Source organism: Heterocephalus glaber, unplaced genomic scaffold (genome assembly GCF_053883595.1).
Source record: "Heterocephalus glaber isolate CG9 unplaced genomic scaffold, H.glaber_assembly_v1.0 deba00001472, whole genome shotgun sequence".
Lineage (NCBI taxonomy): Eukaryota > Metazoa > Chordata > Mammalia > Rodentia > Bathyergidae > Heterocephalus > Heterocephalus glaber.
The window spans coordinates 25364041-25382500 of NW_028258315.1; the positions used below are offsets into that span (position 1 = coordinate 25364041).

Below are 18460 nucleotides of genomic sequence, written 5' to 3' on the forward strand. Positions count from 1 at the left end.
TGGGACATGTTTCTTCACCCACCGAGGCCTGCTTGTCTGGCGCTCGGTGACTCGCTGTTGGTTTTGTCCAGCCCCCTCCTCGGGCCCCCGCAGACTCACGGGAGGGTTCCTGTCGCGACCCCTGAGATGTCACCTGCCCCGGAGCGGGCCGGTGGTTCTTTTCCTCACTCGGTCCAGCAATCACGAATAGGCCAAGGCTTGCGCTGTGCTCGCTCGTTCAGAAGCCCAGGGTGGATGAGCTGGCTGTTCGCGGTAGTGGCCTTTGTTCCCGCTGGGAGCCAGCACCTAGCCGCAGCCCGACCGAGGGGAGCCTCCAGGCCATCGCACATGGGGGCTTCCCCCCTCCCCCCCGCAGCCGCACTCCGGGGCCCTCCGTTCTTCCCGGGGAGCCGGCAGCCTATGCCCCCTCCACTGACCCAGCCGCCTCTGCTCTCAGCGCATCTGGGGGAACCCACCCACCGGTCCACCTGCCCTCCCTGAGCTAAGGATCGTGAGTGGTCGGTCCTCAGGGGTCTCACGCGAGGAAGGTTTGTGACAACTCCAGGGGCAGCGGGAGTGGCGGCGGGGTTGGGGGGGGGGCGTCGGGGAGGAGTGTGCCCACCATGGAGCGGGGGTGGGGGGTGGGGGGTTGGGGGCGGAAGCGGGCGGACTTTCCGCCCTTCCAGCGGGAGAGACACAGGGGGACTCGGGGCGAGGCAGGGGGACTCGGGGCGGGGCGGGCAGGCGGGTGGGAGTAAAGACAAATCAAGAGAGGACAGCAGCGGAGGGGAGGGGAGGGGGGGAGGGGCGGGGAAGGGAGGCAACAAAAGATAAGACAGGTGAGGAGAGGAGAGGAGAGGAGAGGAGCCGTTGAAAGGAGAGTGGGAGTGAAGGGGTGAGCAGGAGTCAGACTTTGCATTTGGTCAAGGGGAGGGGTGGGGAGGGGAGAGGAGTGGAGGGGAAGGGAGGGCGCCCCTGAGGACCTGGGTGAGGGGGGCAGCAGAGGAGCGGGTGTGGGCCAGAGAGAAAGCGGTCCCGGGACAGGTGAGTGGTGACCAAAGCCGGCTGGGCTCCGGAGGGGCGGGGCGGGCGAGGGAATGAATGGAGGGAATTGCCCGGGAACTCCGGAACTACAACTACCGTGGGGAGCGCTGCTTGCCTGTAGCCAGGCGGGCTCCGAGGGGCTAGGTGAGGCCTGGCCTGGGAAGGAAGGCAGGTGGCTGGCGGAAAGTACCACCCCACCTGGGGGACACGGTGGGGGGGGGGCGGGGTTGAGGGGTGGGCGTCGGGCCCTCGTCTGCAGTCTCCAGGCTCGAGAGGTCCTTGGGCCTTGTCGCAGCCGGATGGCCCCCAGGTCTGGGTGTGTTGGGACACTGCCCCCCCACACACCCACCACACCCCGGCATGCCCCCCCCCCACCGCCCCACCTCCCACCCCCGCTTCGGAGCAGGTGTGCCTACGGTGGGTGGACCATTGTCTCGGGGCCGAGGTAGGACGGCGGGGCGGACCGGGGCGGACGGTTGGGCTGGTCGGTGTGGGCGTGCCCATTGGTTTGGAGGAAGCGCCAGGGTGTTGCCGGGGTCTCTGGCCCCTGGTGGCTGAGCTGTGTGAGAAACACCGCAGGGGCACGCGGAGCGTGGAGAGCGAGAGCGGCGGTGGCCGTAGGGCGGGGGTTGTGCTTGGGTGTGACCGGTCGTGGGAGGGCTCGGGGGTGGGGAGCCCGCCCGGGTGGGTGGCCCAGCCCGCGGCGGGCCCAGGGCGAGGGGCGACAGGTGAGCGGGCGGGCGGGTGGCTTGGTTGGGTGGCTGGTTGGTTGGCTGGCTTTGGCGCGGGCAAAAGGCGAGAAGAGGAGGGGAAGGAAGGGCGCAAAAGCCTACAGCACCCGGTATTCCCAGGCGGTCTCCCATCCAAGTACTAACCAGGCCCGACCCTGCTTAGCTTCCGAGATCAGACGAGATCGGGCGCGTTCAGGGTGGTATGGCCGTAGACGCCGGCAGCCGGCGACCGACTGCCTAAGAGCTCGAGTGCCTGCCGCCCGCCGCGCGCCCGCTGCTCCGCTCCCCAGGAGCGGAGGGCGCAAAGAGCCAGGCAGGGACCCAGGCAGGGACTCAGGCAGGGACCGGAGCGGGAACCGGGCGGGGGGTCGGCGGTGTGGGCCTGGGCCGCGGCCGGGGCCGGGGCCGGTGGGGCCGGTGGGGCCGCTCGCTCACTCCCCTTGCTCGCCTTAGGAACCCGGCGGCAAGGAACCACTAGCGCGGGCGCCCCGCCCAGGGTCCCCTGTCCCTTTCGTCCCTTCCCCGGGGTGGAGGCACGCGGGGGCGGGACCCGCCGGCTCCCGCCCCCGGCAGCCCGATTCCCCCACCCCACCCCATCCCACCATCCCATCCCATCACGTCCCCGCTTCTGGCCGGCCGGCCGGCCGCCCGCCCGCCCGCGCCACTCCGAGCTCCTCCACGCTCAGGGACCGACCCACCCACCCCCGTGGGCCGCAGTCCCCGCAGTAGTGCACCCACGGGGGGGCGGGGGGGGGCGGGGCCCGGGAGGCATCCTCCAGCCCCTGCCCCGCCCCACGCCCACCTGCCTGGGGAAGGCCATCCCGCTTCCCACCTCCCCATCTTCCCGGGCACCCGCCACCGCCACCACCACAGCCAGCCGCCCTCCGCCGCCGCCCCCCGCCGCCGCCCCCCCCCTCGCCGGAGCCCTTGCGAACCCTGTGAGACGAGGTGGAGGTCGGTGGGTCGGTGTCGCCGCCGTGTGGCCCAGGTCGGCCCGGAAGGGGCCTTCGTCGCCCCTTATCTCCCAGAGTGCCTGGGAGTACACGTGTGTGGGACATGTTTCTTCACCCACCGAGGCCTGCTTGTCTGGCGCTCGGTGACTCGCTGTTGGTTTTGTCCAGCCCCCTCCTCGGGCCCCCGCAGACTCACGGGAGGGTTCCTGTCGCGACCCCTGAGATGTCACCTGCCCCGGAGCGGGCCGGTGGTTCTTTTCCTCACTCGGTCCAGCAATCACGAATAGGCCAAGGCTTGCGCTGTGCTCGCTCGTTCAGAAGCCCAGGGTGGATGAGCTGGCTGTTCGCGGTAGTGGCCTTTGTTCCCGCTGGGAGCCAGCACCTAGCCGCAGCCCGACCGAGGGGAGCCTCCAGGCCATCGCACATGGGGGCTTCCCCCCTCCCCCCCGCAGCCGCACTCCGGGGCCCTCCGTTCTTCCCGGGGAGCCGGCAGCCTATGCCCCCTCCACTGACCCAGCCGCCTCTGCTCTCAGCGCATCTGGGGGAACCCACCCACCGGTCCACCTGCCCTCCCTGAGCTAAGGATCGTGAGTGGTCGGTCCTCAGGGGTCTCACGCGAGGAAGGTTTGTGACAACTCCAGGGGCAGCGGGAGTGGCGGCGGGGTTGGGGGGGGGGGCGTCGGGGAGGAGTGTGCCCACCATGGAGCGGGGGTGGGGGGTGGGGGGTTGGGGGCGGAAGCGGGCGGACTTTCCGCCCTTCCAGCGGGAGAGACACAGGGGGACTCGGGGCGAGGCAGGGGGACTCGGGGCGGGGCGGGCAGGCGGGTGGGAGTAAAGACAAATCAAGAGAGGACAGCAGCGGAGGGGAGGGGAGGGGGGGAGGGGCGGGGAAGGGAGGCAACAAAAGATAAGACAGGTGAGGAGAGGAGAGGAGAGGAGAGGAGCCGTTGAAAGGAGAGTGGGAGTGAAGGGGTGAGCAGGAGTCAGACTTTGCATTTGGTCAAGGGGAGGGGTGGGGAGGGGAGAGGAGTGGAGGGGAAGGGAGGGCGCCCCTGAGGACCTGGGTGAGGGGGGCAGCAGAGGAGCGGGTGTGGGCCAGAGAGAAAGCGGTCCCGGGACAGGTGAGTGGTGACCAAAGCCGGCTGGGCTCCGGAGGGGCGGGGCGGGCGAGGGAATGAATGGAGGGAATTGCCCGGGAACTCCGGAACTACAACTACCGTGGGGAGCGCTGCTTGCCTGTAGCCAGGCGGGCTCCGAGGGGCTAGGTGAGGCCTGGCCTGGGAAGGAAGGCAGGTGGCTGGCGGAAAGTACCACCCCACCTGGGGGACACGGTGGGGGGGGGGCGGGGTTGAGGGGTGGGCGTCGGGCCCTCGTCTGCAGTCTCCAGGCTCGAGAGGTCCTTGGGCCTTGTCGCAGCCGGATGGCCCCCAGGTCTGGGTGTGTTGGGACACTGCCCCCCCACACACCCACCACACCCCGGCATGCCCCCCCCCCACCGCCCCACCTCCCACCCCCGCTTCGGAGCAGGTGTGCCTACGGTGGGTGGACCATTGTCTCGGGGCCGAGGTAGGACGGCGGGGCGGACCGGGGCGGACGGTTGGGCTGGTCGGTGTGGGCGTGCCCATTGGTTTGGAGGAAGCGCCAGGGTGTTGCCGGGGTCTCTGGCCCCTGGTGGCTGAGCTGTGTGAGAAACACCGCAGGGGCACGCGGAGCGTGGAGAGCGAGAGCGGCGGTGGCCGTAGGGCGGGGGTTGTGCTTGGGTGTGACCGGTCGTGGGAGGGCTCGGGGGTGGGGAGCCCGCCCGGGTGGGTGGCCCAGCCCGCGGCGGGCCCAGGGCGAGGGGCGACAGGTGAGCGGGCGGGCGGGTGGCTTGGTTGGGTGGCTGGTTGGTTGGCTGGCTTTGGCGCGGGCAAAAGGCGAGAAGAGGAGGGGAAGGAAGGGCGCAAAAGCCTACAGCACCCGGTATTCCCAGGCGGTCTCCCATCCAAGTACTAACCAGGCCCGACCCTGCTTAGCTTCCGAGATCAGACGAGATCGGGCGCGTTCAGGGTGGTATGGCCGTAGACGCCGGCAGCCGGCGACCGACTGCCTAAGAGCTCGAGTGCCTGCCGCCCGCCGCGCGCCCGCTGCTCCGCTCCCCAGGAGCGGAGGGCGCAAAGAGCCAGGCAGGGACCCAGGCAGGGACTCAGGCAGGGACCGGAGCGGGAACCGGGCGGGGGGTCGGCGGTGTGGGCCTGGGCCGCGGCCGGGGCCGGGGCCGGTGGGGCCGGTGGGGCCGCTCGCTCACTCCCCTTGCTCGCCTTAGGAACCCGGCGGCAAGGAACCACTAGCGCGGGCGCCCCGCCCAGGGTCCCCTGTCCCTTTCGTCCCTTCCCCGGGGTGGAGGCACGCGGGGGCGGGACCCGCCGGCTCCCGCCCCCGGCAGCCCGATTCCCCCACCCCACCCCATCCCACCATCCCATCCCATCACGTCCCCGCTTCTGGCCGGCCGGCCGGCCGCCCGCCCGCCCGCGCCACTCCGAGCTCCTCCACGCTCAGGGACCGACCCACCCACCCCCGTGGGCCGCAGTCCCCGCAGTAGTGCACCCACGGGGGGGCGGGGGGGGGCGGGGCCCGGGAGGCATCCTCCAGCCCCTGCCCCGCCCCACGCCCACCTGCCTGGGGAAGGCCATCCCGCTTCCCACCTCCCCATCTTCCCGGGCACCCGCCACCGCCACCACCACAGCCAGCCGCCCTCCGCCGCCGCCCCCCGCCGCCGCCCCCCCCCTCGCCGGAGCCCTTGCGAACCCTGTGAGACGAGGTGGAGGTCGGTGGGTCGGTGTCGCCGCCGTGTGGCCCAGGTCGGCCCGGAAGGGGCCTTCGTCGCCCCTTATCTCCCAGAGTGCCTGGGAGTACACGTGTGTGGGACATGTTTCTTCACCCACCGAGGCCTGCTTGTCTGGCGCTCGGTGACTCGCTGTTGGTTTTGTCCAGCCCCCTCCTCGGGCCCCCGCAGACTCACGGGAGGGTTCCTGTCGCGACCCCTGAGATGTCACCTGCCCCGGAGCGGGCCGGTGGTTCTTTTCCTCACTCGGTCCAGCAATCACGAATAGGCCAAGGCTTGCGCTGTGCTCGCTCGTTCAGAAGCCCAGGGTGGATGAGCTGGCTGTTCGCGGTAGTGGCCTTTGTTCCCGCTGGGAGCCAGCACCTAGCCGCAGCCCGACCGAGGGGAGCCTCCAGGCCATCGCACATGGGGGCTTCCCCCCCCCCCCCGCAGCCGCACTCCGGGGCCCTCCGTTCTTCCCGGGGAGCCGGCAGCCTATGCCCCCTCCACTGACCCAGCCGCCTCTGCTCTCAGCGCATCTGGGGGAACCCACCCACCGGTCCACCTGCCCTCCCTGAGCTAAGGATCGTGAGTGGTCGGTCCTCAGGGGTCTCACGCGAGGAAGGTTTGTGACAACTCCAGGGGCAGCGGGAGTGGCGGCGGGGTTGGGGGGGGGGCGTCGGGGAGGAGTGTGCCCACCATGGAGCGGGGGTGGGGGGTGGGGGGTTGGGGGCGGAAGCGGGCGGACTTTCCGCCCTTCCAGCGGGAGAGACACAGGGGGACTCGGGGCGAGGCAGGGGGACTCGGGGCGGGGCGGGCAGGCGGGTGGGAGTAAAGACAAATCAAGAGAGGACAGCAGCGGAGGGGAGGGGAGGGGGGGAGGGGCGGGGAAGGGAGGCAACAAAAGATAAGACAGGTGAGGAGAGGAGAGGAGAGGAGAGGAGCCGTTGAAAGGAGAGTGGGAGTGAAGGGGTGAGCAGGAGTCAGACTTTGCATTTGGTCAAGGGGAGGGGTGGGGAGGGGAGAGGAGTGGAGGGGAAGGGAGGGCGCCCCTGAGGACCTGGGTGAGGGGGGCAGCAGAGGAGCGGGTGTGGGCCAGAGAGAAAGCGGTCCCGGGACAGGTGAGTGGTGACCAAAGCCGGCTGGGCTCCGGAGGGGCGGGGCGGGCGAGGGAATGAATGGAGGGAATTGCCCGGGAACTCCGGAACTACAACTACCGTGGGGAGCGCTGCTTGCCTGTAGCCAGGCGGGCTCCGAGGGGCTAGGTGAGGCCTGGCCTGGGAAGGAAGGCAGGTGGCTGGCGGAAAGTACCACCCCACCTGGGGGACACGGTGGGGGGGGGGCGGGGTTGAGGGGTGGGCGTCGGGCCCTCGTCTGCAGTCTCCAGGCTCGAGAGGTCCTTGGGCCTTGTCGCAGCCGGATGGCCCCCAGGTCTGGGTGTGTTGGGACACTGCCCCCCCACACACCCACCACACCCCGGCATGCCCCCCCCCCACCGCCCCACCTCCCACCCCCGCTTCGGAGCAGGTGTGCCTACGGTGGGTGGACCATTGTCTCGGGGCCGAGGTAGGACGGCGGGGCGGACCGGGGCGGACGGTTGGGCTGGTCGGTGTGGGCGTGCCCATTGGTTTGGAGGAAGCGCCAGGGTGTTGCCGGGGTCTCTGGCCCCTGGTGGCTGAGCTGTGTGAGAAACACCGCAGGGGCACGCGGAGCGTGGAGAGCGAGAGCGGCGGTGGCCGTAGGGCGGGGGTTGTGCTTGGGTGTGACCGGTCGTGGGAGGGCTCGGGGGTGGGGAGCCCGCCCGGGTGGGTGGCCCAGCCCGCGGCGGGCCCAGGGCGAGGGGCGACAGGTGAGCGGGCGGGCGGGTGGCTTGGTTGGGTGGCTGGTTGGTTGGCTGGCTTTGGCGCGGGCAAAAGGCGAGAAGAGGAGGGGAAGGAAGGGCGCAAAAGCCTACAGCACCCGGTATTCCCAGGCGGTCTCCCATCCAAGTACTAACCAGGCCCGACCCTGCTTAGCTTCCGAGATCAGACGAGATCGGGCGCGTTCAGGGTGGTATGGCCGTAGACGCCGGCAGCCGGCGACCGACTGCCTAAGAGCTCGAGTGCCTGCCGCCCGCCGCGCGCCCGCTGCTCCGCTCCCCAGGAGCGGAGGGCGCAAAGAGCCAGGCAGGGACCCAGGCAGGGACTCAGGCAGGGACCGGAGCGGGAACCGGGCGGGGGGTCGGCGGTGTGGGCCTGGGCCGCGGCCGGGGCCGGGGCCGGTGGGGCCGGTGGGGCCGCTCGCTCACTCCCCTTGCTCGCCTTAGGAACCCGGCGGCAAGGAACCACTAGCGCGGGCGCCCCGCCCAGGGTCCCCTGTCCCTTTCGTCCCTTCCCCGGGGTGGAGGCACGCGGGGGCGGGACCCGCCGGCTCCCGCCCCCGGCAGCCCGATTCCCCCACCCCACCCCATCCCACCATCCCATCCCATCACGTCCCCGCTTCTGGCCGGCCGGCCGGCCGCCCGCCCGCCCGCGCCACTCCGAGCTCCTCCACGCTCAGGGACCGACCCACCCACCCCCGTGGGCCGCAGTCCCCGCAGTAGTGCACCCACGGGGGGGCGGGGGGGGGCGGGGCCCGGGAGGCATCCTCCAGCCCCTGCCCCGCCCCACGCCCACCTGCCTGGGGAAGGCCATCCCGCTTCCCACCTCCCCATCTTCCCGGGCACCCGCCACCGCCACCACCACAGCCAGCCGCCCTCCGCCGCCGCCCCCCGCCGCCGCCCCCCCCCTCGCCGGAGCCCTTGCGAACCCTGTGAGACGAGGTGGAGGTCGGTGGGTCGGTGTCGCCGCCGTGTGGCCCAGGTCGGCCCGGAAGGGGCCTTCGTCGCCCCTTATCTCCCAGAGTGCCTGGGAGTACACGTGTGTGGGACATGTTTCTTCACCCACCGAGGCCTGCTTGTCTGGCGCTCGGTGACTCGCTGTTGGTTTTGTCCAGCCCCCTCCTCGGGCCCCCGCAGACTCACGGGAGGGTTCCTGTCGCGACCCCTGAGATGTCACCTGCCCCGGAGCGGGCCGGTGGTTCTTTTCCTCACTCGGTCCAGCAATCACGAATAGGCCAAGGCTTGCGCTGTGCTCGCTCGTTCAGAAGCCCAGGGTGGATGAGCTGGCTGTTCGCGGTAGTGGCCTTTGTTCCCGCTGGGAGCCAGCACCTAGCCGCAGCCCGACCGAGGGGAGCCTCCAGGCCATCGCACATGGGGGCTTCCCCCCCCCCCCCGCAGCCGCACTCCGGGGCCCTCCGTTCTTCCCGGGGAGCCGGCAGCCTATGCCCCCTCCACTGACCCAGCCGCCTCTGCTCTCAGCGCATCTGGGGGAACCCACCCACCGGTCCACCTGCCCTCCCTGAGCTAAGGATCGTGAGTGGTCGGTCCTCAGGGGTCTCACGCGAGGAAGGTTTGTGACAACTCCAGGGGCAGCGGGAGTGGCGGCGGGGTTGGGGGGGGGGCGTCGGGGAGGAGTGTGCCCACCATGGAGCGGGGGTGGGGGGTGGGGGGTTGGGGGCGGAAGCGGGCGGACTTTCCGCCCTTCCAGCGGGAGAGACACAGGGGGACTCGGGGCGAGGCAGGGGGACTCGGGGCGGGGCGGGCAGGCGGGTGGGAGTAAAGACAAATCAAGAGAGGACAGCAGCGGAGGGGAGGGGAGGGGGGGAGGGGCGGGGAAGGGAGGCAACAAAAGATAAGACAGGTGAGGAGAGGAGAGGAGAGGAGAGGAGCCGTTGAAAGGAGAGTGGGAGTGAAGGGGTGAGCAGGAGTCAGACTTTGCATTTGGTCAAGGGGAGGGGTGGGGAGGGGAGAGGAGTGGAGGGGAAGGGAGGGCGCCCCTGAGGACCTGGGTGAGGGGGGCAGCAGAGGAGCGGGTGTGGGCCAGAGAGAAAGCGGTCCCGGGACAGGTGAGTGGTGACCAAAGCCGGCTGGGCTCCGGAGGGGCGGGGCGGGCGAGGGAATGAATGGAGGGAATTGCCCGGGAACTCCGGAACTACAACTACCGTGGGGAGCGCTGCTTGCCTGTAGCCAGGCGGGCTCCGAGGGGCTAGGTGAGGCCTGGCCTGGGAAGGAAGGCAGGTGGCTGGCGGAAAGTACCACCCCACCTGGGGGACACGGTGGGGGGGGGGCGGGGTTGAGGGGTGGGCGTCGGGCCCTCGTCTGCAGTCTCCAGGCTCGAGAGGTCCTTGGGCCTTGTCGCAGCCGGATGGCCCCCAGGTCTGGGTGTGTTGGGACACTGCCCCCCCACACACCCACCACACCCCGGCATGCCCCCCCCCCACCGCCCCACCTCCCACCCCCGCTTCGGAGCAGGTGTGCCTACGGTGGGTGGACCATTGTCTCGGGGCCGAGGTAGGACGGCGGGGCGGACCGGGGCGGACGGTTGGGCTGGTCGGTGTGGGCGTGCCCATTGGTTTGGAGGAAGCGCCAGGGTGTTGCCGGGGTCTCTGGCCCCTGGTGGCTGAGCTGTGTGAGAAACACCGCAGGGGCACGCGGAGCGTGGAGAGCGAGAGCGGCGGTGGCCGTAGGGCGGGGGTTGTGCTTGGGTGTGACCGGTCGTGGGAGGGCTCGGGGGTGGGGAGCCCGCCCGGGTGGGTGGCCCAGCCCGCGGCGGGCCCAGGGCGAGGGGCGACAGGTGAGCGGGCGGGCGGGTGGCTTGGTTGGGTGGCTGGTTGGTTGGCTGGCTTTGGCGCGGGCAAAAGGCGAGAAGAGGAGGGGAAGGAAGGGCGCAAAAGCCTACAGCACCCGGTATTCCCAGGCGGTCTCCCATCCAAGTACTAACCAGGCCCGACCCTGCTTAGCTTCCGAGATCAGACGAGATCGGGCGCGTTCAGGGTGGTATGGCCGTAGACGCCGGCAGCCGGCGACCGACTGCCTAAGAGCTCGAGTGCCTGCCGCCCGCCGCGCGCCCGCTGCTCCGCTCCCCAGGAGCGGAGGGCGCAAAGAGCCAGGCAGGGACCCAGGCAGGGACTCAGGCAGGGACCGGAGCGGGAACCGGGCGGGGGGTCGGCGGTGTGGGCCTGGGCCGCGGCCGGGGCCGGGGCCGGTGGGGCCGGTGGGGCCGCTCGCTCACTCCCCTTGCTCGCCTTAGGAACCCGGCGGCAAGGAACCACTAGCGCGGGCGCCCCGCCCAGGGTCCCCTGTCCCTTTCGTCCCTTCCCCGGGGTGGAGGCACGCGGGGGCGGGACCCGCCGGCTCCCGCCCCCGGCAGCCCGATTCCCCCACCCCACCCCATCCCACCATCCCATCCCATCACGTCCCCGCTTCTGGCCGGCCGGCCGGCCGCCCGCCCGCCCGCGCCACTCCGAGCTCCTCCACGCTCAGGGACCGACCCACCCACCCCCGTGGGCCGCAGTCCCCGCAGTAGTGCACCCACGGGGGGGCGGGGGGGGGCGGGGCCCGGGAGGCATCCTCCAGCCCCTGCCCCGCCCCACGCCCACCTGCCTGGGGAAGGCCATCCCGCTTCCCACCTCCCCATCTTCCCGGGCACCCGCCACCGCCACCACCACAGCCAGCCGCCCTCCGCCGCCGCCCCCCGCCGCCGCCCCCCCCCTCGCCGGAGCCCTTGCGAACCCTGTGAGACGAGGTGGAGGTCGGTGGGTCGGTGTCGCCGCCGTGTGGCCCAGGTCGGCCCGGAAGGGGCCTTCGTCGCCCCTTATCTCCCAGAGTGCCTGGGAGTACACGTGTGTGGGACATGTTTCTTCACCCACCGAGGCCTGCTTGTCTGGCGCTCGGTGACTCGCTGTTGGTTTTGTCCAGCCCCCTCCTCGGGCCCCCGCAGACTCACGGGAGGGTTCCTGTCGCGACCCCTGAGATGTCACCTGCCCCGGAGCGGGCCGGTGGTTCTTTTCCTCACTCGGTCCAGCAATCACGAATAGGCCAAGGCTTGCGCTGTGCTCGCTCGTTCAGAAGCCCAGGGTGGATGAGCTGGCTGTTCGCGGTAGTGGCCTTTGTTCCCGCTGGGAGCCAGCACCTAGCCGCAGCCCGACCGAGGGGAGCCTCCAGGCCATCGCACATGGGGGCTTCCCCCCCCCCCCCGCAGCCGCACTCCGGGGCCCTCCGTTCTTCCCGGGGAGCCGGCAGCCTATGCCCCCTCCACTGACCCAGCCGCCTCTGCTCTCAGCGCATCTGGGGGAACCCACCCACCGGTCCACCTGCCCTCCCTGAGCTAAGGATCGTGAGTGGTCGGTCCTCAGGGGTCTCACGCGAGGAAGGTTTGTGACAACTCCAGGGGCAGCGGGAGTGGCGGCGGGGTTGGGGGGGGGGGCGTCGGGGAGGAGTGTGCCCACCATGGAGCGGGGGTGGGGGGTGGGGGGTTGGGGGCGGAAGCGGGCGGACTTTCCGCCCTTCCAGCGGGAGAGACACAGGGGGACTCGGGGCGAGGCAGGGGGACTCGGGGCGGGGCGGGCAGGCGGGTGGGAGTAAAGACAAATCAAGAGAGGACAGCAGCGGAGGGGAGGGGAGGGGGGGAGGGGCGGGGAAGGGAGGCAACAAAAGATAAGACAGGTGAGGAGAGGAGAGGAGAGGAGAGGAGCCGTTGAAAGGAGAGTGGGAGTGAAGGGGTGAGCAGGAGTCAGACTTTGCATTTGGTCAAGGGGAGGGGTGGGGAGGGGAGAGGAGTGGAGGGGAAGGGAGGGCGCCCCTGAGGACCTGGGTGAGGGGGGCAGCAGAGGAGCGGGTGTGGGCCAGAGAGAAAGCGGTCCCGGGACAGGTGAGTGGTGACCAAAGCCGGCTGGGCTCCGGAGGGGCGGGGCGGGCGAGGGAATGAATGGAGGGAATTGCCCGGGAACTCCGGAACTACAACTACCGTGGGGAGCGCTGCTTGCCTGTAGCCAGGCGGGCTCCGAGGGGCTAGGTGAGGCCTGGCCTGGGAAGGAAGGCAGGTGGCTGGCGGAAAGTACCACCCCACCTGGGGGACACGGTGGGGGGGGGGCGGGGTTGAGGGGTGGGCCTCGGGCCCTCGTCTGCAGTCTCCAGGCTCGAGAGGTCCTTGGGCCTTGTCGCAGCCGGATGGCCCCCAGGTCTGGGTGTGTTGGGACACTGCCCCCCCACACACCCACCACACCCCGGCATGCCCCCCCCCCACCGCCCCACCTCCCACCCCCGCTTCGGAGCAGGTGTGCCTACGGTGGGTGGACCATTGTCTCGGGGCCGAGGTAGGACGGCGGGGCGGACCGGGGCGGACGGTTGGGCTGGTCGGTGTGGGCGTGCCCATTGGTTTGGAGGAAGCGCCAGGGTGTTGCCGGGGTCTCTGGCCCCTGGTGGCTGAGCTGTGTGAGAAACACCGCAGGGGCACGCGGAGCGTGGAGAGCGAGAGCGGCGGTGGCCGTAGGGCGGGGGTTGTGCTTGGGTGTGACCGGTCGTGGGAGGGCTCGGGGGTGGGGAGCCCGCCCGGGTGGGTGGCCCAGCCCGCGGCGGGCCCAGGGCGAGGGGCGACAGGTGAGCGGGCGGGCGGGTGGCTTGGTTGGGTGGCTGGTTGGTTGGCTGGCTTTGGCGCGGGCAAAAGGCGAGAAGAGGAGGGGAAGGAAGGGCGCAAAAGCCTACAGCACCCGGTATTCCCAGGCGGTCTCCCATCCAAGTACTAACCAGGCCCGACCCTGCTTAGCTTCCGAGATCAGACGAGATCGGGCGCGTTCAGGGTGGTATGGCCGTAGACGCCGGCAGCCGGCGACCGACTGCCTAAGAGCTCGAGTGCCTGCCGCCCGCCGCGCGCCCGCTGCTCCGCTCCCCAGGAGCGGAGGGCGCAAAGAGCCAGGCAGGGACCCAGGCAGGGACTCAGGCAGGGACCGGAGCGGGAACCGGGCGGGGGGTCGGCGGTGTGGGCCTGGGCCGGGGCCGGGGCCGGGGCCGGTGGGGCCGGTGGGGCCGCTCGCTCACTCCCCTTGCTCGCCTTAGGAACCCGGCGGCAAGGAACCACTAGCGCGGGCGCCCCGCCCAGGGTCCCCTGTCCCTTTCGTCCCTTCCCCGGGGTGGAGGCACGCGGGGGCGGGACCCGCCGGCTCCCGCCCCCGGCAGCCCGATTCCCCCACCCCACCCCATCCCACCATCCCATCCCATCACGTCCCCGCTTCTGGCCGGCCGGCCGGCCGCCCGCCCGCCCGCGCCACTCCGAGCTCCTCCACGCTCAGGGACCGACCCACCCACCCCCGTGGGCCGCAGTCCCCGCAGTAGTGCACCCACGGGGGGGCGGGGGGGGGCGGGGCCCGGGAGGCATCCTCCAGCCCCTGCCCCGCCCCACGCCCACCTGCCTGGGGAAGGCCATCCCGCTTCCCACCTCCCCATCTTCCCGGGCACCCGCCACCGCCACCACCACAGCCAGCCGCCCTCCGCCGCCGCCCCCCGCCGCCGCCCCCCCCCTCGCCGGAGCCCTTGCGAACCCTGTGAGACGAGGTGGAGGTCGGTGGGTCGGTGTCGCCGCCGTGTGGCCCAGGTCGGCCCGGAAGGGGCCTTCGTCGCCCCTTATCTCCCAGAGTGCCTGGGAGTACACGTGTGTGGGACATGTTTCTTCACCCACCGAGGCCTGCTTGTCTGGCGCTCGGTGACTCGCTGTTGGTTTTGTCCAGCCCCCTCCTCGGGCCCCCGCAGACTCACGGGAGGGTTCCTGTCGCGACCCCTGAGATGTCACCTGCCCCGGAGCGGGCCGGTGGTTCTTTTCCTCACTCGGTCCAGCAATCACGAATAGGCCAAGGCTTGCGCTGTGCTCGCTCGTTCAGAAGCCCAGGGTGGATGAGCTGGCTGTTCGCGGTAGTGGCCTTTGTTCCCGCTGGGAGCCAGCACCTAGCCGCAGCCCGACCGAGGGGAGCCTCCAGGCCATCGCACATGGGGGCTTCCCCCCCCCCCCGCAGCCGCACTCCGGGGCCCTCCGTTCTTCCCGGGGAGCCGGCAGCCTATGCCCCCTCCACTGACCCAGCCGCCTCTGCTCTCAGCGCATCTGGGGGAACCCACCCACCGGTCCACCTGCCCTCCCTGAGCTAAGGATCGTGAGTGGTCGGTCCTCAGGGGTCTCACGCGAGGAAGGTTTGTGACAACTCCAGGGGCAGCGGGAGTGGCGGCGGGGTTGGGGGGGGGGGCGTCGGGGAGGAGTGTGCCCACCATGGAGCGGGGGTGGGGGGTGGGGGGTTGGGGGCGGAAGCGGGCGGACTTTCCGCCCTTCCAGCGGGAGAGACACAGGGGGACTCGGGGCGAGGCAGGGGGACTCGGGGCGGGGCGGGCAGGCGGGTGGGAGTAAAGACAAATCAAGAGAGGACAGCAGCGGAGGGGAGGGGAGGGGGGGAGGGGCGGGGAAGGGAGGCAACAAAAGATAAGACAGGTGAGGAGAGGAGAGGAGAGGAGAGGAGCCGTTGAAAGGAGAGTGGGAGTGAAGGGGTGAGCAGGAGTCAGACTTTGCATTTGGTCAAGGGGAGGGGTGGGGAGGGGAGAGGAGTGGAGGGGAAGGGAGGGCGCCCCTGAGGACCTGGGTGAGGGGGGCAGCAGAGGAGCGGGTGTGGGCCAGAGAGAAAGCGGTCCCGGGACAGGTGAGTGGTGACCAAAGCCGGCTGGGCTCCGGAGGGGCGGGGCGGGCGAGGGAATGAATGGAGGGAATTGCCCGGGAACTCCGGAACTACAACTACCGTGGGGAGCGCTGCTTGCCTGTAGCCAGGCGGGCTCCGAGGGGCTAGGTGAGGCCTGGCCTGGGAAGGAAGGCAGGTGGCTGGCGGAAAGTACCACCCCACCTGGGGGACACGGTGGGGGGGGGGCGGGGTTGAGGGGTGGGCCTCGGGCCCTCGTCTGCAGTCTCCAGGCTCGAGAGGTCCTTGGGCCTTGTCGCAGCCGGATGGCCCCCAGGTCTGGGTGTGTTGGGACACTGCCCCCCCACACACCCACCACACCCCGGCATGCCCCCCCCCCACCGCCCCACCTCCCACCCCCGCTTCGGAGCAGGTGTGCCTACGGTGGGTGGACCATTGTCTCGGGGCCGAGGTAGGACGGCGGGGCGGACCGGGGCGGACGGTTGGGCTGGTCGGTGTGGGCGTGCCCATTGGTTTGGAGGAAGCGCCAGGGTGTTGCCGGGGTCTCTGGCCCCTGGTGGCTGAGCTGTGTGAGAAACACCGCAGGGGCACGCGGAGCGTGGAGAGCGAGAGCGGCGGTGGCCGTAGGGCGGGGGTTGTGCTTGGGTGTGACCGGTCGTGGGAGGGCTCGGGGGTGGGGAGCCCGCCCGGGTGGGTGGCCCAGCCCGCGGCGGGCCCAGGGCGAGGGGCGACAGGTGAGCGGGCGGGCGGGTGGCTTGGTTGGGTGGCTGGTTGGTTGGCTGGCTTTGGCGCGGGCAAAAGGCGAGAAGAGGAGGGGAAGGAAGGGCGCAAAAGCCTACAGCACCCGGTATTCCCAGGCGGTCTCCCATCCAAGTACTAACCAGGCCCGACCCTGCTTAGCTTCCGAGATCAGACGAGATCGGGCGCGTTCAGGGTGGTATGGCCGTAGACGCCGGCAGCCGGCGACCGACTGCCTAAGAGCTCGAGTGCCTGCCGCCCGCCGCGCGCCCGCTGCTCCGCTCCCCAGGAGCGGAGGGCGCAAAGAGCCAGGCAGGGACCCAGGCAGGGACTCAGGCAGGGACCGGAGCGGGAACCGGGCGGGGGGTCGGCGGTGTGGGCCTGGGCCGGGCCGGGGCCGGGGCCGGTGGGGCCGGTGGGGCCGCTCGCTCACTCCCCTTGCTCGCCTTAGGAACCCGGCGGCAAGGAACCACTAGCGCGGGCGCCCCGCCCAGGGTCCCCTGTCCCTTTCGTCCCTTCCCCGGGGTGGAGGCACGCGGGGGCGGGACCCGCCGGCTCCCGCCCCCGGCAGCCCGATTCCCCCACCCCACCCCATCCCACCATCCCATCCCATCACGTCCCCGCTTCTGGCCGGCCGGCCGGCCGCCCGCCCGCCCGCGCCACTCCGAGCTCCTCCACGCTCAGGGACCGACCCACCCACCCCCGTGGGCCGCAGTCCCCGCAGTAGTGCACCCACGGGGGGGCGGGGGGGGGCGGGGCCCGGGAGGCATCCTCCAGCCCCTGCCCCGCCCCACGCCCACCTGCCTGGGGAAGGCCATCCCGCTTCCCACCTCCCCATCTTCCCGGGCACCCGCCACCGCCACCACCACAGCCAGCCGCCCTCCGCCGCCGCCCCCCGCCGCCGCCCCCCCCCTCGCCGGAGCCCTTGCGAACCCTGTGAGACGAGGTGGAGGTCGGTGGGTCGGTGTCGCCGCCGTGTGGCCCAGGTCGGCCCGGAAGGGGCCTTCGTCGCCCCTTATCTCCCAGAGTGCCTGGGAGTACACGTGTGTGGGACATGTTTCTTCACCCACCGAGGCCTGCTTGTCTGGCGCTCGGTGACTCGCTGTTGGTTTTGTCCAGCCCCCTCCTCGGGCCCCCGCAGACTCACGGGAGGGTTCCTGTCGCGACCCCTGAGATGTCACCTGCCCCGGAGCGGGCCGGTGGTTCTTTTCCTCACTCGGTCCAGCAATCACGAATAGGCCAAGGCTTGCGCTGTGCTCGCTCGTTCAGAAGCCCAGGGTGGATGAGCTGGCTGTTCGCGGTAGTGGCCTTTGTTCCCGCTGGGAGCCAGCACCTAGCCGCAGCCCGACCGAGGGGAGCCTCCAGGCCATCGCACATGGGGGCTTCCCCCCCCCCCCGCAGCCGCACTCCGGGGCCCTCCGTTCTTCCCGGGGAGCCGGCAGCCTATGCCCCCTCCACTGACCCAGCCGCCTCTGCTCTCAGCGCATCTGGGGGAACCCACCCACCGGTCCACCTGCCCTCCCTGAGCTAAGGATCGTGAGTGGTCGGTCCTCAGGGGTCTCACGCGAGGAAGGTTTGTGACAACTCCAGGGGCAGCGGGAGTGGCGGCGGGGTTGGGGGGGGGGGCGTCGGGGAGGAGTGTGCCCACCATGGAGCGGGGGTGGGGGGTGGGGGGTTGGGGGCGGAAGCGGGCGGACTTTCCGCCCTTCCAGCGGGAGAGACACAGGGGGACTCGGGGCGAGGCAGGGGGACTCGGGGCGGGGCGGGCAGGCGGGTGGGAGTAAAGACAAATCAAGAGAGGACAGCAGCGGAGGGGAGGGGAGGGGGGGAGGGGCGGGGAAGGGAGGCAACAAAAGATAAGACAGGTGAGGAGAGGAGAGGAGAGGAGAGGAGCCGTTGAAAGGAGAGTGGGAGTGAAGGGGTGAGCAGGAGTCAGACTTTGCATTTGGTCAAGGGGAGGGGTGGGGAGGGGAGAGGAGTGGAGGGGAAGGGAGGGCGCCCCTGAGGACCTGGGTGAGGGGGGCAGCAGAGGAGCGGGTGTGGGCCAGAGAGAAAGCGGTCCCGGGACAGGTGAGTGGTGACCAAAGCCGGCTGGGCTCCGGAGGGGCGGGGCGGGCGAGGGAATGAATGGAGGGAATTGCCCGGGAACTCCGGAACTACAACTACCGTGGGGAGCGCTGCTTGCCTGTAGCCAGGCGGGCTCCGAGGGGCTAGGTGAGGCCTGGCCTGGGAAGGAAGGCAGGTGGCTGGCGGAAAGTACCACCCCACCTGGGGGACACGGTGGGGGGGGGGGGGGTTGAGGGGTGGGCCTCGGGCCCTCGTCTGCAGTCTCCAGGCTCGAGAGGTCCTTGGGCCTTGTCGCAGCCGGATGGCCCCCAGGTCTGGGTGTGTTGGGACACTGCCCCCCCACACACCCACCACACCCCGGCATGCCCCCCCCCCACCGCCCCACCTCCCACCCCCGCTTCGGAGCAGGTGTGCCTACGGTGGGTGGACCATTGTCTCGGGGCCGAGGTAGGACGGCGGGGCGGACCGGGGCGGACGGTTGGGCTGGTCGGTGTGGGCGTGCCCATTGGTTTGGAGGAAGCGCCAGGGTGTTGCCGGGGTCTCTGGCCCCTGGTGGCTGAGCTGTGTGAGAAACACCGCAGGGGCACGCGGAGCGTGGAGAGCGAGAGCGGCGGTGGCCG

At 71.2% G+C, this 18460-nt stretch overlaps 6 non-coding genes across 6 annotated transcripts; all 6 read right to left on the minus strand.

The window, feature by feature from the left end:
• Positions 1–1849: 1849 nt before the first annotated feature.
• Positions 1850–1968, minus strand: LOC147826271 (5S ribosomal RNA). Its single transcript, XR_015439683.1, has one exon. It is a non-coding gene; the product is annotated as a 5S ribosomal RNA (ribosomal RNA).
• Positions 1969–4654: 2686 nt separating this feature from the next.
• Positions 4655–4773, minus strand: LOC147826272 (5S ribosomal RNA). Its single transcript, XR_015439684.1, has one exon. It is a non-coding gene; the product is annotated as a 5S ribosomal RNA (ribosomal RNA).
• Positions 4774–7457: 2684 nt separating this feature from the next.
• LOC147826273 (5S ribosomal RNA) lies at positions 7458–7576 on the minus strand. The gene has a single exon (XR_015439685.1). It is a non-coding gene; the product is annotated as a 5S ribosomal RNA (ribosomal RNA).
• Positions 7577–10260: 2684 nt separating this feature from the next.
• Positions 10261–10379, minus strand: LOC147826274 (5S ribosomal RNA). The gene has a single exon (XR_015439686.1). It is a non-coding gene; the product is annotated as a 5S ribosomal RNA (ribosomal RNA).
• A 2685-nt stretch (positions 10380–13064) lies between these two features.
• LOC147826275 (5S ribosomal RNA) lies at positions 13065–13183 on the minus strand. Its single transcript, XR_015439687.1, has one exon. It is a non-coding gene; the product is annotated as a 5S ribosomal RNA (ribosomal RNA).
• A 2684-nt stretch (positions 13184–15867) lies between these two features.
• On the minus strand, positions 15868–15986 carry LOC147826276 (5S ribosomal RNA). Its single transcript, XR_015439688.1, has one exon. It is a non-coding gene; the product is annotated as a 5S ribosomal RNA (ribosomal RNA).
• Positions 15987–18460: the final 2474 nt, after the last annotated feature.